General features: G+C 53.7%; 1 protein-coding gene across 4 annotated transcripts in view; it reads right to left on the minus strand.

Moving 5' to 3' along the window:
* The window catches only part of DAB2IP (DAB2 interacting protein), a 181,169-nt gene that overhangs the window by 51,928 nt on the left and 110,268 nt on the right, over window positions 1-18,973 (minus strand). The gene's annotated exons all lie outside the window — the stretch shown is intronic.

Raw genomic sequence — 18,973 nt, forward strand, 5'->3', positions numbered from 1 at the left:
AGGGCCCCGTGCCCCTGCTCCTGCCTGATTCGGGGCCAGGAGCCTGGGGAGGGCCACCTGGAGCCGGGCTGCCAGCCCGGAGGAGCAGGGGCTGCAGGGCCGGCACCGCAGCTGCAGAGGTTCAGTCCCGGGCCGCGTTCCCAGTGACACACGGCGGCTCCAATCTGCCCCCCAGCCCAGAGAGCAGACAGGGCTGTAGGGATCTCATCTTCCCTGGGAGAGATGAAAGCTGAAATCTCAGTTTGGTCTCAGCTGTCTTTTTAAAGAGTTGTGTGATAGCAAAAGCTAACGAGTTTAACAACCCCTAATTGCCATTATCACTGTACGAGCTTCAAGCCGAGAACACCAACATTTGTTTTCCTAACTTCTGATTACCGCATTTCTCTCGAAGGGATGAAATGAGACCCAGTCGATCTTGCTGACCAGAAACACTTCTTATCACCTCTTGGATGAGACACGAAGAGATTTCTTGAATGCGCTCTGTGAGCAGCCCTGCCTGGTGTACAAATAGCCCCGTCCTCTTCTACACAGGCCCCTTGACCAAGAGCCGCAGGCTGGGAACTGCAAGGAGCAGAGCCGGGGCTGATCCCTGGCTCAGTAGCTGCACGGTAGGAACAATTTCCTTTCATAACCAAGTTCTTTTAAACCTATCTGGTTAGACAGATGCAAAGCACTGACACAGATGCACTGAAACTGGTTTCAGCCTTGCCTGAACAGGATTAACTTGCCTCGGTTATTAACCAAATGAAACACCAGCTCATCCTCCTTGCAAAAACGGCTGGATTTTATGGGGAGAGTTGTGCCAGAACAGGATTTTTACAGAGACCGAATCTGGGAGGATTTTCCTCTGGGGCAGGTATTCAGGGTCAGCACAGGGCTCCCCACAACTCGGCTTGGCCTCAGCTCCCTCCTTTGAGGTCCTGTGCCTTGTCTCACCTGCGGTTTCACTTCGTTCCTCGGGTGTCAGCCTGCCCCTTGGGGCACTGGCCTGGGCTTCAACAGGAGGAGTTACAGCCAGCTGGACACGGCACCGAGAGCCTGAGCTGGTGGAACCAGGTGGAGGTAAAAGGAACGGAGCTGCACGGACACATCTCCTGCACATCCAGCCTGGGATCTGCTCCCTGCCCACAGTCCTGATCCTGCCTTTTCCACTCCCTGCCATGGCTTTGGGTTGTGGTTCCCCAGCTCCGGGGGTTACAGCTGCCCAGCAGGAAACAGAAATTCCTGTTCCACCTTCTTCCAAGGATATTCAAAACATTTCTAGCCTTAAATTTTGATATGGAAAGGCAGAGTTTGGATTTTGTTGTTGAATTTGATTCCTTAAAACGCCGATTTCCACAAATAGTTTTTCTAGCAGCCAGGAGCCCTCTCTGCCCCACTGCCCATCCCCTGCACCACCGCCGTGCCAGTGCCACGAACCGCTTTTCCCTCCCGTGACAGATGCTAGGCTTAGCTCAAATCCCTGGGACTGGCCCGTGTATGCTCTCATTAACAGAATTGCAATCTGCCCCTGAGCTCACGAGGTTGCCCCGGATTACACTGCCACAGCTAAACCCAGACCCCGTTTCAGGGGGACGTGTGTCCGGGGGCACCGTGCCTCCTGGGAGGGGACACAGGAGGAGACAAAGAGAAGGGGCAGGGGGCACGATGGGCTGGAAAGCCCCATCCCAGCCTCATCGTCTCCGGTACGCTGGGTTGCAAAGGTGCCAGGCTCCCAGCAGTGGGTTGCTAGCAGCCTTTTACTCTGGTATCCAGGGGGTAAATCAGTAAACCAGGCACTGCTCCGCGCGGGAGGCGGCTGCCACGTGCTGGTGCAGGGCTGCAGCTGCTGCTCCCCGCTGCTCAGGGCTGGGCTGCACGGAGCGGGCGCTGCTGGTGGCTCTGGGCACGGGCAGGCAGGGCACGCAGACAGCAGACACAAGCAAACCTTTCCAGAACTGACAGCTCCCATCTGAATAACGCTACGGCAAGGTTAAACCAAAATGGCCCAAAGCACGAGGCTGAACTCGGGGGTCCAGCCCCGCACGTTGCTTCCCAGGACCAAGTGCCCAGTGCCCTGCGCCTGCCGCTTCCCCTCCTCATTCCGTCCACCTCTTCTCTTGCCCATGACACACTTAGAAGGCAGCACGGGCAGAAGGATTGAGAGAAAAGCATGCTGGAGGAACCCTGGAGCTCCCCAAAGCAAAGCAGCTCCTGCGGCGTCCCCCAGCACGGGGAAGAGCAGAGGCAGGGAGAAGCTGGAGCCCACCCTTCGCTCCCACGTGCAGTAGCCCAGCCCAGGAGCAAGGAGCCAGGGAGGCACGGGGCTGGTGGTGAGCTGGGGTGGGTGTCGGGTGGGCAGTGCCAGCAGTGGGCAGGACTCACCTCGCTCCAGCAGCAGCCAGCTGCCCGGCCGTGCCACCTCTCCCTGCCGGCGAGCACCCGAATGCCTTTATATACCATTCCAGCAGACCAAACCGAAAGCTGCAGCTTGGTTCCCAAATGAGCAATGGCACTGTAAACACCGGGAAGCAAAGTCCAGCCCGGCCCGGCCAGTCATAACCACTTCTCGCTTGCCATCACGCACAGGAGCTGCCAGCCCCTGCAGTCTCCAGGCCTGCACAAGCAGCACAGCCCCCTAGAATGGCTTCACGAAACAACCTGAGCCATTCACAATGTACGTGCTGGGTGGCCAGGGCTTGCACCGTGTTGCTTTCCCTCGAGAGGACGAAACCCCAGCCATCTGCAGGCATCTCTGCCACGGGACCGCAGGTGCCCCAGGGCTCCCCAAAGCCACGACCGGCTGCCTCAGCCCTGACTGCCTGCAAACTGCTGAGCTAGAGGCGAAAAGCTCCTTTTCCCATCATCAGCCCCTCGAATGACTTCTCGCTGTCTGTGCTGTGTTTGTGGCTCCCTGCCTTCATCCCCCAGCCCGACAGCAGCGCTGCTGGAAGCCAGGCACGCACACGGAGGGGTGACGTGGAGCGCGCTGCACGCCAGGCCCTGGCTGCAAGGCTGTGCGCATGCCTGCGGTGTCAGGGCTCTCTTCCCATTAGGAAATCATCAGCTTGTCAACAGGAATTACCCGGACAGATCCTGGCTGTTTATGAGTAACTGAGCACATTCGGTGACTGAGTCACTCCATAACCCCTGGTCATGTCCCATTTACAGGGCGCGAGGACAACAGCTCCGATCGCTGGGCACATCCCGCAGCAGCGGGGCGGGACGGGGAGAGCACTGACACAACGCAGACAGCAGAGAAATTCAAACAATTGCCAAGTGAGAAAAATGTTCCATGATTTCTTCACTTCTCTGGACGCTTAGAAACACACAACCGACGAGGCTCTGCTTGGCTGGTTATTTGGAGGGGGGAAACAAGGATAATACAAACCCATCGTGCCTGGTACGGAGGGGTGGAGGGGTTCAACCCCCTGCACCCTCCGACGCACACACTTAACCAACTGCACCAGCAGCTGCCCCGCAGCACACAGGCAAATTTGGAGAAGCTGCCCAGCACCTTCCCTCTGAAGTGCCCACAACACACATCCATGTTTGCAAGTGCCTGGATATAACCTCGTTTTTATGTTGTTTTTCTAAGAACGAGATCAGAGCTGGTGGGCAGTGTCCCCCCACCCCCGGCAGCAGGCAGTTCCCAGACGGGCAGCCTGCAGCTGGGGCTCCCATGGCAGTGCGCATTTCAGCCCAGCCTCTGGGAGAGAAAAACGAGGCCGGGGCAGCCCCACACATCTGCCAGCCCCCATCGAGCAGCCCCAGGGGGCGGCAGGGCCAGGGCAAACACCGACTTTGTGCCCCCAGTCGGGAACCCCGGGCACTAGCACTGGGCTACACCCGAGCTCTCCCGGGGGAAAAGGATGCAGGCTGCCGAGCAGCCCGCCGTCTCGGACAAAGCAGTTTCCAAAGCGTACACATTCCTCCCGATGTTTAATTAATGATAGTCTTTAGCAAAACTGCTTGGAAAGATGAATCATTTTACTCGCCTTATGTTTTTATTGTAGGAACGAGCAATGTAATTGTCTTGTCAGAAGGAAAACAGAACTGGAAGGAAACTCGGGGAGGGAACCCAAACGCGCCTTCCAAGCGCGCGGCGGCGACGTACAATTAGTCAGAGCCTAACTGGGGCCATCCTCCTGCTCGGAAAGCCCCAAGGATGCAGCAAAGGACTTAATGTTTAATCTACGTCTGAGCACTATTGTTTGGAACAAGCCATTAAAACCTCCGCTAGGCTGATGTGCAATCGCTGAGTACAGTCTTGGCCTACCTTTGACATGTGCCTTCCCTTACAGCATCACTTATAATTTAAGGAACAAAAACGCTTTTAAATGCCTTTGAGTGTAGAAGTGCGAAAGCAGCTTCCTCTGAAAGCCAGCGAGATCCCAAGTGGAGCCAGGAAGCCGCTCGAGTTGTGCACCATAAAGACTTCCACGATGCAAATTAATAAGTCTCTCTGAGGATTGGGAAGTGTGCCACGGACTGCATTTCTGAGGCCATAGCTCTTTTATCTGAGTTGTTTTCTTCCTTTATCCTTGCCTCACTCCATGACAGTTTTGAGATTTTTGGCATCCTAACTGCAGCCTGGCTTGTCAAGCTAAACATCAACAGAGACTTTATACGTACGTGAGAAATGAGAAGAGGCACCAAAATAGTTATTAGCTCTGCTGCTAGAATACTAACCAAGCAAAATGGGCGTGCTCCAGCAAAGGAAGGGGCTTGAACCACTTCTGATCCACGTCTGTCCAGTAGCACTGGCTTCGCTGGGGCTCCTCAGGGCCTGCCAAGGGTCCTGCAGGCGGCGCCGAGCCCGTCCCTGCAGAGCCCGGCACAGCTCAGCCCTTCGGAGGCTCTCAGAGCCCCGCCGCAGTGGCGCTGACTTGCTCTAAATGAGATCCAGACAAACTGTTTCTCGGAGACCATCCCAGCTTGCTGCAAACACTACAACGAGTTTGGAAACACTGGGAACACTGGACTCCAGTAAAAAGAGGCGAGCCATGCCAAGGCGGAGGGAACAGGAATGTGACCTAGCGGGGCTGCCTTGGCTTGCGAATGGCTCGTGGACAAAGCTCGCTCTTTCTCCCTCGCTTTTCACCATTGCCAAGCAGTGCCTTGCTCCCTTTATTCTGGCAAGTGTCTTAGGTAAAATGCACAAGAATTTCTCTCCAGGCCAGTGAATGCTAGCGGAGAAGCTTGAGAACGGCGCTGGGTGACAAGCCAGAGTTCAGCAAGGGGCCTGACCAGCATCCTGTGCACAGGCCCAGCAGCGAACAGACCGAAACACTGCAAAGTGCTGCTGCCCAGCCCAACGTCTGGGCCTGCTGCTGCAGAATGCTGCAGGACTTGTGCCACACTTCAGAGAAATTTTAATTATAAATGGGAACAACAGGCATGGCCCCGATACTCGTCTGCTGCGCAGGACGTGCCCCAGACTTTGAAATACACCTGCCAAAACCAGAGATCTTCACTACTCATTGTGAGGATGCAAAAAGCTCCAGCTACTTGGGCAATCACTATAACACATTTCCAGGCAGTTTTTTTAAAGGCACTAGCAAGATAAAATGAAGAAAAGAATTATTGCTTTTAAAAGGCACGGTGAACATTTGCCTTATCTGCCAGCCACTTTATTTTAATGAGGTTTGCTTTACTTCTTCTGGTATTTGCTTTGTCACACGGCGTCAGCCTCCGAGCGTTTCTATCAAGCTCCAGTTATTTTTTGTCAGCAGCTGGAGGCTGAGGGGGCTGCGGCGGAGCCGGGGACGCCGGGCAGCCGGGGCACGCGGGGAAACGCAGCGGGGGCTTGTGCCCTGCCTCACCGGGCAAGCAAAGCCTCTGCCTTCCTCACACAAAAGCTTTGAGTCCTGCAGCTCCGATGCGTTAGGAGAGAGCCACACGCCGATCCCACAAGTGGGAACACAGCTACAGAGTTTTATTTATGGTGATATTAAATATGCAACAATCATTCCCCAACATCAGAGTAATAAACATCACTTCTCCATCTGAGCTGAAATCAGCAAGCGTGCTTCTCACTTTCACAGAGAGAGACAAAATGCTAAATTATTTATGCTTTGAATATGAACAAATATGGAGAAATAAGTTAATTTGGTACAATTCAGCAGAGCAGATTCGGGGCAGATTATCGTACATCCTTCAGTCAGATCACACTCCCTCATTACTGTAAACAATTGTTTCTCCTCCAAAAAGTGGGTTAAAGAATTCTGAGCAAGGGATCAGCAGCAGCATTTCTGACGATTTCTTTCAGATCTGACTGCACAGGTAAAACCTCCACCCCCCTATGTCCCTGACCGTTTATAGGGCTGTAGCAGCAGCGCTGGGCAGGAGCACTCCAACGCAGACATCAAACTGGGACAGTGGTGGTTGAATGGACATGAGCAGCTTCACGTTGCTTTGGGGTAGCAAATGTATTCCCAGCTACATTCTGCAAAACTCCTTGTAACAATTCTGTCGTGGTCGCCAAATGTCAAGGAAGTGAAGGAAAAAATGCAATCGAGCCCTTCTGCCTCATCTTTGCACTTCTCCTTATCACCAATCACACCAGAGCAGATTTTTTAAAGCCGCTGTCTGCCTGCCGCAGCAGCGTGATTTATACCACGGCCCTGCTCATTATGGAGTGGAAATAACACTGCAAGTGACAGTCAGCAGTCACCAAGCTGTCACCTGGGCTACAAAACGCTGCGTCCACACCCTGGCTGTCTTCCCTGTAGAGGCATCAGGGTGCCCACGGAGCAGCTCTCAGCTCAGCCGGTGTCATCGCAGCCCAGGTGGGGACAGGCGCTTCTGAGCGCTCGGCTGTGGCACAGGCGGCGGTGACACAGGCGGTGGTGACAGGCAGCAGTGACAGGCAGCAGTGACACAGGCAGTGGTGACACCAGAGGAGCACGGGGCCCCTGGTGCCCGCAGCAGGGTGCTGCAGGGTGCCCCGCTGCCCGGACCCTGCTGTCTGCTGCACCAGGTGAGTCGTCGCAAGGACAACCCAAACCTTTACACCCACCGCTTTCATTGCACCTACTCCGGTTTCTTGATGTTTTATTCAACATTTTCCTGCCTGTGCAGTAGGCTGTAAATACCAGCATGCTAATGAGCTCCTCCTGTAATCACTCCAGCCATTACCCGGGCTGTGAAGTCTCAGGGCCCCGAGAGCTGCAGACCCAGCCGTGTCCCACCTTCCTTCCCAGCCCCTGGCAGGAGCGCAGCAGTTTTCCAAACGTGCTGCCCTGGCTGGCAGCCCTGTGCCTCAGCCCTGACACCGATGGGTTTTAAACATCCTGGCAAGCTCAGTTATGACATGAATTAATTAAATATACCCTACAGCTGCATGGAACCCCTCCTCCTTTCCGTACGGATGCAGAACTGCTCGTACTCCTTCCACACTGCCCAGAGACCTACACCAGCCTTAGCAAAGAGTTTGCCATACCCCGCTGCCACTTCAGGCTTGGCAGGAAAGGAAGATCCTGCTGACAAGGAAAGCGGTGCCACTGCAGGGGGAATGGCAAGGATCTGGGGGCAGGAATGCCCTCGGAGACTGACTTCTCAGCATCAAGCCTCCTACTGCACATGTGGCAGTGAAGGGGATGAGATGAGAGAGGGGATGAGCACTGCCCTTCAATTTCTCAACAGTTTCTTAACTTAAATCCTTCTTTCTGAGCGTAAGTCCTAAATCAGGCTCAAGGAAAGGAAAACTTAATTAATCAGAGGTAGCGAAGTTCAAAGTGCGCCTGGGGTTAGCGTTACTACTCCCTCGCTTTGGAGTTCGGGGGTTGTGGATAATTCCCATCTGCTGCACAACGACAAGTAGGTGATGGCTGGTATTTCTGGCAGTAGCTACGTTTGGAGGTCTCCTTTCTTTCCACTCATCTCTTTAAAGCTTAATATCGTCACTGAGATACACCTGAGCTGCACAGATAGTACAAGGGCCTAAAATACCACGTGCAGTCCCGTGACACCAAGCACCAGCTCCGGGCAGTACCACACAGGCTCCCCTCACTACGTACAGCCTTTGAGCAGGTGGTTACATGGATCCCAGCAAAACAGAGAATTGCTGGAGCCGAGCAGGGGCCGTGTGGTCCCTGGCTGGGGGAAGCAGGCCAAGGAAGCACACTGGGAGCTGCTCTGTTGGTATCTCCATGTTGCAGCCAAAGGCGTTTCTTGTTGCTTTGGTATAACCTTCTGAGGACACGCACGAGCTGGAGCTGAAGATGACAGCTCAGCAGTTCTTGCCTTCTTCCTGCCTCTGTAACCTTTTCTCGCAGATCAGGGATATGGAAATGTAGGGCCAGATCCCACTTCAATGACAGAGCTGCTGCTGGGAATTTCAGCGAATGCAGATCAAGAGCGTGCTACCTCCAAAGACGTGTCCTACCAGTCAGACTCGGATGGGACCGGCCACCCTGCTTTGGTACCACGACAAAAACTGTACGGTAACTCCTGAGAATCACAGGATTTTCCCATCCACACATTTTCCCAACCACACCATTTTCCCATCTTCCAAGCACAGAACTTCTGAGCAGCACAATGCCAAGGCACGTCAGCAGGCTATTACTGACCTCGCTAAACGTTAACGCTATTTACCTGAAGCAAAGTAATCCTCAAAATGACACAAAATCTTTTTCTTCACTTTGAAGCCATTGAAGAAATTCAATGGCTCTGGACCGTCCCTTATCCTGCACAGCCCTGTGTGACCAGACCGAGTCCTGGCTCTGAGATGGGAGCAGGGAACACGGCGCCTAGGGGCCATCCCCGGCCTGCAGAGTGAGTGTGTGAGGAAGATGAGAGCTGGTCAAGCTGCAGAGCTGCACTGGTAAAACAAGCGGCTAAAACTGGCCGTGAGGAGATTCAGACTGACAATTAGAGGAGGGCTTTTAACCACGAGAGAAGTGAGATTAGAGATTAGCCTGCCAGAGGGAGGGAGAACGGGGAAGAAAACCTCAGTGATGTTAACAGGGAGGAAATGTGTTTATGAAGGATATTCTAAAAAATGCTAAAGAGATCAGGTCTGGACCTGCTGATCGAAGAGGTCCCTTCTGGTCATGTGCAATATGGCCCTGGTCTGATAGTTCCTAGCAGAGCCTCTCTGGCACACACAGAGACGGCACAGCCAGCCTTGGATACCCTTCCCGGAGGGCTGGAGAAGAAGGACAAGTTGAGGCAGAGGAATCTGGCGTAGCGGCTGCTCCCAGCTACCACAGCAGCCCTTGCCCGAGCTGTGCAAACCAGGATGATCCAGGAGGCTGCAGCAGGATGCAGTCGGGCAGCAGTGGACGCATCGGACAGCAACAGCCCTGCTCCTGCCAGCCCCACAGCCACCCCTGCCCGCTGCCTGGCCTCGCGGTGCACGACTGCACGGCAGGAGCTGCCTGGAGCTGGCCAGACACTGACCTGTGCCAGGGGCTCCCCAGGTCCCCGCTCACCTGCATCATCCAGGGAAAGTGATCCAGACCCGGGACGGGGAGCTCTGCCCCATGCCTAACTCGTAAAGCCAGCATTTAGTTCCTTCATCTCCACACGAAGTATCTCATTTCAATTTAATTTCACAGTTGTAATGGATTTTTCAAAAATATTCAAGAACATATTTACTTTCCAACATCTTATTTCCTTTCACATTTGAAAAAACTTTCTATCTAATCCCCCAAGTCATCCCACAGTCTGAATAATTTCAGGTTTTTAATCAATAGCTGTCAGACTTGTCAAATTACTTTAGGGACCACAAAGCAATTTTTAAACATTCATAAACCCTCGTAGAACAGTTAAGTGCACTGAATTTTAAAAGAAAGAGGAACTGAATAACACTGATCAAATAGGATTATATTCTGGCAAATTATAAATTAGTTTTTTATGAATCATCTCACAGCTACTTATCTAGCGTCGGGCTTCTGCTGCTGTAGGAAAGTGAAGTTACTGCTCACCTCTAGAGAAAGAAGCCTTTTTTTTTCTTTTGCTTCTGAGCCTACTCAGAAGGAGCAAGGTGCAAGGCATTTTTTTGTTGTCCTTCCTAAAAGCAACTTCATTATCCCTCTAGCCACCTTGGGGCTCTCTCCGTCAGCCTGCTGCCTAAGCCAGGGACAGCCAAGCTGCAGCTCCGGAGCTGTATAAAAGCACCTTGGCTCCTGGCATCCTTCCCATCCCAGTATTGCCTCCCGGTGTGCTCCAGCCACGCGAATCTGTCTGGTGTGTTACTCTAGAAACGATGGTCACAAAACTTCTCCCTTTATTGGACAAAGACCACCTGGACCCACAACGCAGCTCGAAGCCTTTAGAGGGAAGATTTTCCTCATGGCAGAAAGTCAAACTACCAGCTGAACGCAGGAGCCTGCGCTGTGCTTGTTCTAGGAACAAAGAGAGATCAAGAACGTCTGAAGAAGTCAAACATGTTTATCCAGCACCGACTTTACACACAACAGTCCCACCTCATCATCACAGCGTCTTTCCTAAATTTGAGGGATGTGGCTTGCACGAGGGATAAAAAAGGAGCTTCGTAGCTACCCCAAGAATGTTGGAAGTCTTCCAGGAAAAAGCACGGCTCGGATCAAAGGGGGATGAAGGATGTTCAGAAGGAAGGAACGTTTCAGCCGGCCACATGCAGACTAACAAGCCCAAACCGTCTGCCTCCTCCTCCCGGCTGAACTTCCCCTGTCAGAGCTGCCCCAAACACACCTGCACCTTTGCTGTTCCTGAGTGCCTCCTTTGGTGGCAGGCCTCCTGGCAGAGCTGAGCACCAGCACCGAGCCCTGCTGGCCAGCAGGCCACATGGGAGACCAGGGCAGTTGGCCATTCCCTGGCTACTGAAGGCAGGAGGGGAGAGGACTGCGAAGCAAAAGGCACCGCGTTTCCCGAGGAACAGCCAAGAGGAGGCCTTGCTGCTCTGCTTTCTGGTTTCCCAAAGGACTTTGGCTTCTGCCCTCTGCCTCGGTGCAGCACTGCCGGCAGCAGGAGAGGCCCATCTCAGGCAGGTCTCTGGCTGCTGGCAGCCCACAGCTGCCTCTCACTTTCCAAGGCTCAGGTGCCCCGGAGCAGGAGCTGCAGCAGGACCCTGCCACCCCACTCACCTCATCTGACAACGGCTCCATGTCCAAACCACCGCGCTGGGAGCCCAACCTGTCCAGTTTTGGGGAAACCCTGTTCCTAGCACCCAGGTGGCGCACATCTGCCCGGGCGGCTTCCTGCGCCTTCAGCCGAGTCTGGAAATAATTAACAAGGCCAGCCCGGGGCAGGAGGCAGGAAAGGAAAGGAGAGCGTACAACCTGGTGGCCTGGCCAAGTCAGAAGGAAGTGAGGGATTGTCCGACTGATTCACAGTAAACCAAGTTGCTTTTTTTGTCCTTCAGATTGAAGAAGCAAAAATATTTCTCCGTGAGAGCATTTCAGCTGGTTCAGAGCTTTTTAGGGCTCAGTCTGCTTTTCTTTGTGAGGTGCTCGGTGGGCTTGCAGAGCCAGCCCTCACAGACAGCGGAAGCCTAGTATTCTCTTTTAGCTTTCTCAGTATTTAGTTTATTGCTAACTGTTTGCCCAGTGAACTAGAAAACCAAATATATTCAGGCACGCTGTGCTAACACACGGATGCTCAAACCAACCTATATGCAATGACATGCACAGGATGCTCTTGGCCACAACAGCGGAGCTGCAAGGTCTGAAAGGAGGGAGGAACGCGAGAGGACACCCAGCAGGTCGGTGCAGTGGAAACGCTGGAGCTAACTTTTCCTTCCACCTGAAATGATTAATCCCCTAAATTACACCTGATAAGGATTCGAGCATTTCATCACTTTGCATTAGTAATAATAATAAAATTGGTGCTTTTTGTCATGAGATGCTCTGCCCAGGGAATTGTGGAAGAATATTTAATTACAGGGCTGTTTCATTAAATGCAGAAATTAAACTAAAGACAAGAGGGTGCAATTTTTGGAAGAGAAAATAAAGCAGTAACGTAATGAGAAAGAGGGATTTATAGGGCACAGAGGGAGATGCAGAAACCAAGCTACAAGAAGCACTGACCAACACCCTTGCCTGGCACTCTCCCCACATTGCAGCGGCCCCGGTGGCCCCAGACCCCAGCTCCCAGCACCCCAAGACCTGACCCAAGCACAGCACCCCGGCCCCACAGCCCGTGTGAAGGGCCCTGGCTTCAGGGAGCTGCATTGGGGTATCTCGGTGAAGCCGGCCCAGCTCAGCACCTCTGAGCAGCCCAGTGCTGATCCTGCTGGAAGCGACGCCCAGTCCCTCACCACTCTGCAGTTTTCTTTGACCTCCTGAGACCCTTCCCCACCCAGAGCTGTCCTTTAGGTCTGGGTTTGCTCAGGATGTAGCAACAGCAGGCTGGGGCTGCTCCATGTGTCTGGCTGTAACTCAAGGAATTAATTCCCGAATGACATTCAGGGCCACCAGGTGTAATTCAGGGGATCTCTCCCTGATCTCTTCCTTCCCAAAGTTGGGTTTTTCGTTGTCTGTAAAGGGGTGGCTTCTGAAGAGAGGTCAGCATACAAACGACAGCACAAATCCATAAAAATGGAGATGTTTTTTTTTTTACTCCTCTGAAATGCCTGATGCCACAGGAAGTGGGGAAAATGCATTACAAAGTGCTAAAAGATGCGGACAGTCCCTTTGAAAAGCTAACTCGGCATATAAGCGGTTATACCTTAAATAAATATTGTACGAGTGAGAAGCCAAATAGTCTTTAAATATTCTGAGACTTTAAGAAAAGAAAAAAAAAAAAAAGGAAAAAGAAAACCAAAATCACATAATTTTCCCCTGAGCCGAGGAAGAGAGCCTTGTATTTACAAAGGTGCCTTTGGGGCTGGGTGCCTTTGAGGCAGTGCCCACAGCCGGCACGCGGCATCCTCGCGCAGAGACCTCCCCGTGAGCTCGGGCACGGCCCTGGATACCCAAGCAGGACGAGGAGGGCTCCTGGAAGGCCACGAGCACACAGGTTATCCCGTGTCACAGTTCATTGCTCCCATTGAAATAATAAATCTGGGGTAGGAATACAGCTCCCTATAAATGCCAGGGGATCTGGCCTTAATATACTCAGCCTTATAATTAACACCGACTTGAGTGTCTGTGGAGGCTCAGAGGTCTCTGGGGCTCTCAGTCAGGGACTTGCTCTATTTAGGGCCAGGAGTGATGGCTGTGGTGTGCATGGCAGGGCTCGGGGCTCCAGCAGCCGGGCTCTGGGGCTCTCCAAAGGGATCTCCTCGCACGCAGAGGGCAGCCCGAGCCCTCCTCTCGACGATCAGTGAGGCTGACAGGCAGGGTAAAGATCGCAGCATCACTTCCAGCTGGCTCTTGACTAAGCACGAGGAAGGAGGCAGAGATGGAAAATACCCTGAGGTTACAAGATGGTATTTAAAAAAAGAAGTTCCATTGAGAAACTGCTGCTGGGATTTGACTTGCTGCCATTCCCATTGGCATTTCTGAGAAAATTCCTCTTCATAAATAAAACATTTTAAAGTAAAATGTCACGCTTCTTGGTTTTCTGGTGCGAGCCGGTGAAGAACGCTGCCCGATACTCAGAAAATGAAGCCCAGCCACTTTAACTGCTAGGCCTCGGGTCCGTGCTGCAGTCACAGCAGCCGGGATCAGTGCCCCAGAGCAACAGGAACTGCACAGACACCGAACGAGCAAAGCTGCGGAGTCACAACTTCAAACCTAAAGCACCATCCAGCCGCTTAACTTCTGCCATCTGCAAAGCGGGACGAGTCTGTAGCTGCTGCTTCCAAGAGTCGTTGGGAGACCTTCCACGAGAATATTTAGAAAATATTTTCTATGTATTTGACATTGCTCTTCCAAAAGCATTTTCCTGCGAGCGACCGGGAAGCCTGACTCACTCGATGGCCTTTGGCAAGATGCTTATCGTCTGTCCTTTCATTTACGTTTCCAGCGCAGCATCCCAGAACAAGCCTCTGGTCTATCTAATATGGTATCCTGCCTCCAGCAGGAGCTAATAGCTGATGTTTCAGAGGAAGGCAATCTTGTTAACAGAGGGAAAATATAGTTCCTGACCCTTGAAGGCAGGCAGGCAGAGCCCTGAAACTTTTGATTTATTCTTCCTGCTGATGTTGGTTGCTTAGCTACAAATATTCTCAATGCTCATAAAAGGCTCTCTCCCTTACTCCTCCTCACCACGATGTTTTAAGTCCAGCCACAGTTTATTTTTCCTGCAACCTAGGTGATGAAATTTCACGTCGATGTGCCATCAGAGATGCAGGACACCCTCCTCCCTCCCCGACGCCTGGGCAATTGCCATCAGCACGAGCAGTGCTGGAGGGGCTCCGTGCCCTGCAGAGGGGCCAGGTCATCCCCAGCACCCGACGTGGGCAAAACCTCCGAGCTCTGCTGTGGGAGCATCTTGGAAAAGAACAGAGGAAGGGGGGGAACCAGCAGTAAGTGCCAAGCTTGATGAACCAAACGGAGCCTGTAGCGAAAACAGAGCTGCTGGCAGCTCGCTCCATGGACCCAGCGAGTATTTGAGACAACGCCTTGAAGACTGGTGGGTCTGACGTGGTGCTCAGCATCTGCCTGCAGGAGCTGTGTGTGCTCAGGACCCACCTGCAGGAGCTGTGTGTGCTCGCAGGGCACAGCAGCCGTGAGCAAACCTTCCAGGATGGGACCCGCTGATGCAAGTCTGCCGTGCCCAGGGGCAAAACATCCCAAAGACACAACGTGCCCTGCAGATCTCCCCGTCCCAGGTCTCTGCACGTGTCCCTGGCTGCCAGCAGGACACGTGGCTCCAACCTTGCAGCTCTGCTCCCTGCTCTGCGGGGTGTCTGCCGGGGCTGCTGCCGCCGCCTCCATCTCCCTCTCCGTGCTCATGTGCCGGGCAGGAAGAGGCCATCCACAGGTGACGTGAGTCAAGAGGAAACAACGGGCTGGTCTCAGGCAGGGAGGAATAAAATGACTGCAAAAACAATAACCTCGCAGAGCCACCCTGAGGGAAACAAAGAGCGCGGCTCTGGGTAGGAGCTGGGACAATTGCTCGCAGCAGCTGTGGGGAGAGGGAAGGCAGCAGAATTCAAAGCCGGGTTTTTTCCTGTCTGCTCAAATTAGAGAACAATGGGCAAAACCTCTCCCGGTGGGAAAGGGAAGCAGCCTAGCAGGGGAACACGGAGCCGGCGCCCGACTCCAAAGCCGGCCGCGCTCAGGAGCCTCGGTCTCTCCCCGTGCCCCCACGGAGCACCCGCCCGCTGCTCTGCCCTGCCCCTGCTTACCGGGAGGGCGCACGCTGCTGCGAGCTCGTGTTTGGAAAAGGCTTTGAGATCTCCTCACTAAATCCTGCTAACAGACGTCTGAATTATACCAAGGTTTTTGTGCTCCCGCTACACAATGCCCTCCGTGCTTCGCATTTCAGAAGTCAGGCACACACACGTACAGCTGTCTCTGTACACGCGCAGACAGGTGAACACGATTTCATACAGAAAGCCAGAGGATGCTATCTGGAGCTCAGGGAAAAGGATGTCAGCTGACTTGACAATGCCATCAGTGCAGGAGCCAAGAGCCATTTTTAACTCATTTTGCTGCCGCACAGTCGCTTTAAAGGACCTGGGAGTGCTTTAAAAGCTGGGAGTAGAGCTGAGCCCCGCTTTGGTGTTGCTCTGTAAACATGGAAATGAAGAAACAGAGCTTAAGGCAAAGGTCTTGTGGTCCCCAGGAACCTCTCCCTGAAGCCCAAGAGGAGCTCCTGTGCAGCTTGGTCCTCCAGCAGACCGGCAGTACCCAGCTCCCCAGCCCCAGCTGGAAGCAGACCGTGATGCGATCCCAAAATCAGACAGGAAGCAACAAGCACAGAGATGGTGCCGGCGCATTCTGCTGACTAAAGCTGGAGCAACTTGAGCAGTAAAAACACCTTTTGGGCTAACGCTGCCTCGTGTTTGGTGAGCAGATAGCAGCACACAGAAGTGCTGGCAGCCAAGGGTCTCTTTATCAGCCTTGTTTTGTAACTAACAACCTTGCAACGATGCCAAGAGAGAAGCAGAAAGCTCCCGGTCAGCACTGCATTGCAATCAGTGATTAATTTGTTGCAAGACACTTTGCTTGCTGTACATGACAGAGCTCATAAATTCTCATTTTTATTGATGTTGTCCTGGCCGAGGGGGCAATGCTGGTGGAGGCTGCCTCGTGCTGCAGGCGTCCTGCAGAGCTACCTGGGGACTGCCAGAGCGCAAGCAGCCCGAGCCACTGATGCCATCCGACTGGGGGAACCCCATGAACCAAGGACACAGGCTCAGTACCAAACTGCCTGCACACCCCCAGAGGCACACACACACCCCCAGGCACACACACACACACACACCCCCAGCTGCTCCCAGGTGCCAGCCCTCGCTCGGTGCAGTCCCTCAGCCGGCTGCACACTGCGGCACCGCAGCAGCCCTGCTCCAGGTGCTCCTCGGAGCCCTCCCCAGCCCACCCGTGCTCCCCAGAGGAGGTGCAATGTCAGGACGCCAGCCTCAGGAGCTCCCCACGGCCAAGCCTGTGGTTGTCTGCAGACAGAAACGAGGCCCCGGCTAACAGAGGTAGGTGCCTGCTCTGTGCCCTGCCTGGGGGAGCCCTGCTCCCGTGCTGCAGGCAGTCTGCCTTTCTCTCTTGGCAGGTTCATGTAACCGAATGCCCTCGCTCTGCTCCTGCCCACCTTTACAAGCTGCACTGAGGACCACAAGCTCATCAGGCCCTGACTGCTGTCCTCAGCACTTTGTGCTCTTCGTATCGCTTTCCCAGGCCCTCACCAGTTTGCTAACGCACGCAGTTGGCCGTGCTCGGACTTGCAGGGAGGGACTGGAAGAAACGTGCTGCTGGGCCAAAACTCGCTGGCAAATGTTCTGTATTGTGGAGATCAGTCCTGCAAGTGGAAAGGCTGAGCTGTGCCTCTCTGCTGGAGCTCTGCTCGCTCCCCTGGGCCAGCAGCAGCACGTGTACCACCTCCGGGGACATTCCCACCCGCACCTTGGTCAGTCACGCTGCAGGATGTGACCAACTGCTCAGAGGCTCTGTTAAAGCCCTTTTACCACTTATCGGTCTAGTTTTTGGTTTTATTGTCTTTGCTGTAAACCTCCTGGCTGCAGCCCAACCTGCATCCTGCTCCTTCCCGGGCAGCAGGCGGCATGGTTGCACAGTTCCCTCTCCTCGCTGCGGTCCCAGCCCGGCACTGAGCATCTCCTGAGCCAGGGAGAGCCTCCTGGAACAGGACTTCAGCTGTGAGGAGTGAATCAGCCGAAATTTGCCAATGCAGCCCCTAACTGGAGAACCGGCAGCTCAGGCCTGGTATTTAACTCGGCTCCAGCAGACATCTGTGCCCAATGAGTCTGAAAAATTGGGTCTGGAGCATCTAAAACGGGGACTGAACAAATCGGTGGCTTTACGTTTTGTTATCCCAGGTGATACAACTTGCCTTTGAATAGCTCTTCTCAGCACAAACGACAATTCTGTCGTGTATTATTAAATCTGTCATCAAATTGCAGGTCTCAAACGGTGAAAGCCAAGGAGAAGCAGAGAAGGGGGGTGTTTCTGTACAACACCCAGGGGAGCCGAGGGAGCTTTTTAAATGTGAAAAGGTGTTTTTCCTGTCACTTCCAGCAGAAGGAAGCTCACAAAATTACTGAGTGCTTTCTCATCCCACTCACTACCTTCCCAGCTTCCCAGATACGCACCCTGGGGCCACAAAGGCCCGGGGAGCTGCTGTGCCGAGAGGCCAAACACGCGAGGGCTGCGGCCAGCACCGCACCCGGGGGCTCCCTGGGCCCCGCTCCCCGCAGATCTGAGGCTCCCCGTTGCCTACAGCACTCCGCTCACATCTTCCTGTGCTAATATTGTCGCTAACAAGGCCCAGGAGGCGGCTCAGCCTCACAGGAGTCTGTGTTGGTTTTACCACCCCGCGGCAGCCCCCTTCCCCAGGCATGGCTCCCCTGCCACCCGTGGCGTGGGGGCACCCCGGGGTGTCAGTGTGCCACAGGGCTGGGTGCTGCGGGATGGGAGCCCCTAAAACACACCCAGCCCCTGCTCCATCAGAGGGAAAAGACCAAAACGATGGCTGGGAATCAAAAGGAAGCGAGGAGAATCGCATCGGCTTACCTCTGAGCATTACCGTGACCGTTAATTACGGTCTGCTACATTAAGCTACGATTTAATGAGAACAAACACAGGCGCACCTTCACCTTTCCCCTCACACACCGCTTTCCTCACGCCCGTCCGACCCTGCCTCGGGAGGATGCTCAGCGCCCTGCCTCCAGCCCCGGGGCTGACTGAGGCTCTTACCAAACTCCCTGCCGCAGTTACAGGCACCTGCTCCTTGGGGTATGTAATGTGCTTGGCTTTCTAGCTGCAATTATTGTTTGCTGAGCCTATTGAACAGCGAGCGGTCCGAAGGGTAAGGGGGAATTCTGCTGAAGGCATTGCAGGCAGTGCTTGGTGCTTGTCACCCTGCTACTTGTAGGGAAAAAGAGATGGGAGGGAGGAAGTGTGCCTGGAGCCTAATGAGGACACAAATGCTTGCCAGACTTTAGTCTGAAACACTTTCTTTCTTTCCTTTTCAACAAAATCCTTTTCTGCCAGGCTCAGAAAAGAGCAGAGCTGGACAATTGTAGGGGAAGCTGGCAGAGCCTAACAATAGAGGAGGAGTGGAGAGGGGAGAGGAACCAGCCTGGCTCCTTTTACTCAAAACGGAACGTGAAAAGAAACAAATTGCAGAAAGGATGACTAACAAAGACAGCTTTAAAATCATTTCAGGGTTAGCCTTTTCAGGCTCACAGCACGGACATCGGGAAAGGACTCTCGCTTTCATAAATTACATAAGATTTCGTACATCTCCCTTTAAAGTTAGCTATCCTGCACTCTCACCACGTAGACAGCCGCCTACACACACCCGGGACTGCTTGCAAACACACCCTGCCCTAGCCCATGGCCGATTCCTTTTTTTTTTTTACAGTCATGCAGAACTTCTCCATTCTCTGAAAAAAAACCATGAATCCTGCACTCAGCGCCGCGGTCCC

This window comes from Aythya fuligula, chromosome 19, assembly GCF_009819795.1.
Source record: "Aythya fuligula isolate bAytFul2 chromosome 19, bAytFul2.pri, whole genome shotgun sequence".
NCBI classification, from domain to species: Eukaryota; Metazoa; Chordata; class Aves; order Anseriformes; family Anatidae; genus Aythya; species Aythya fuligula.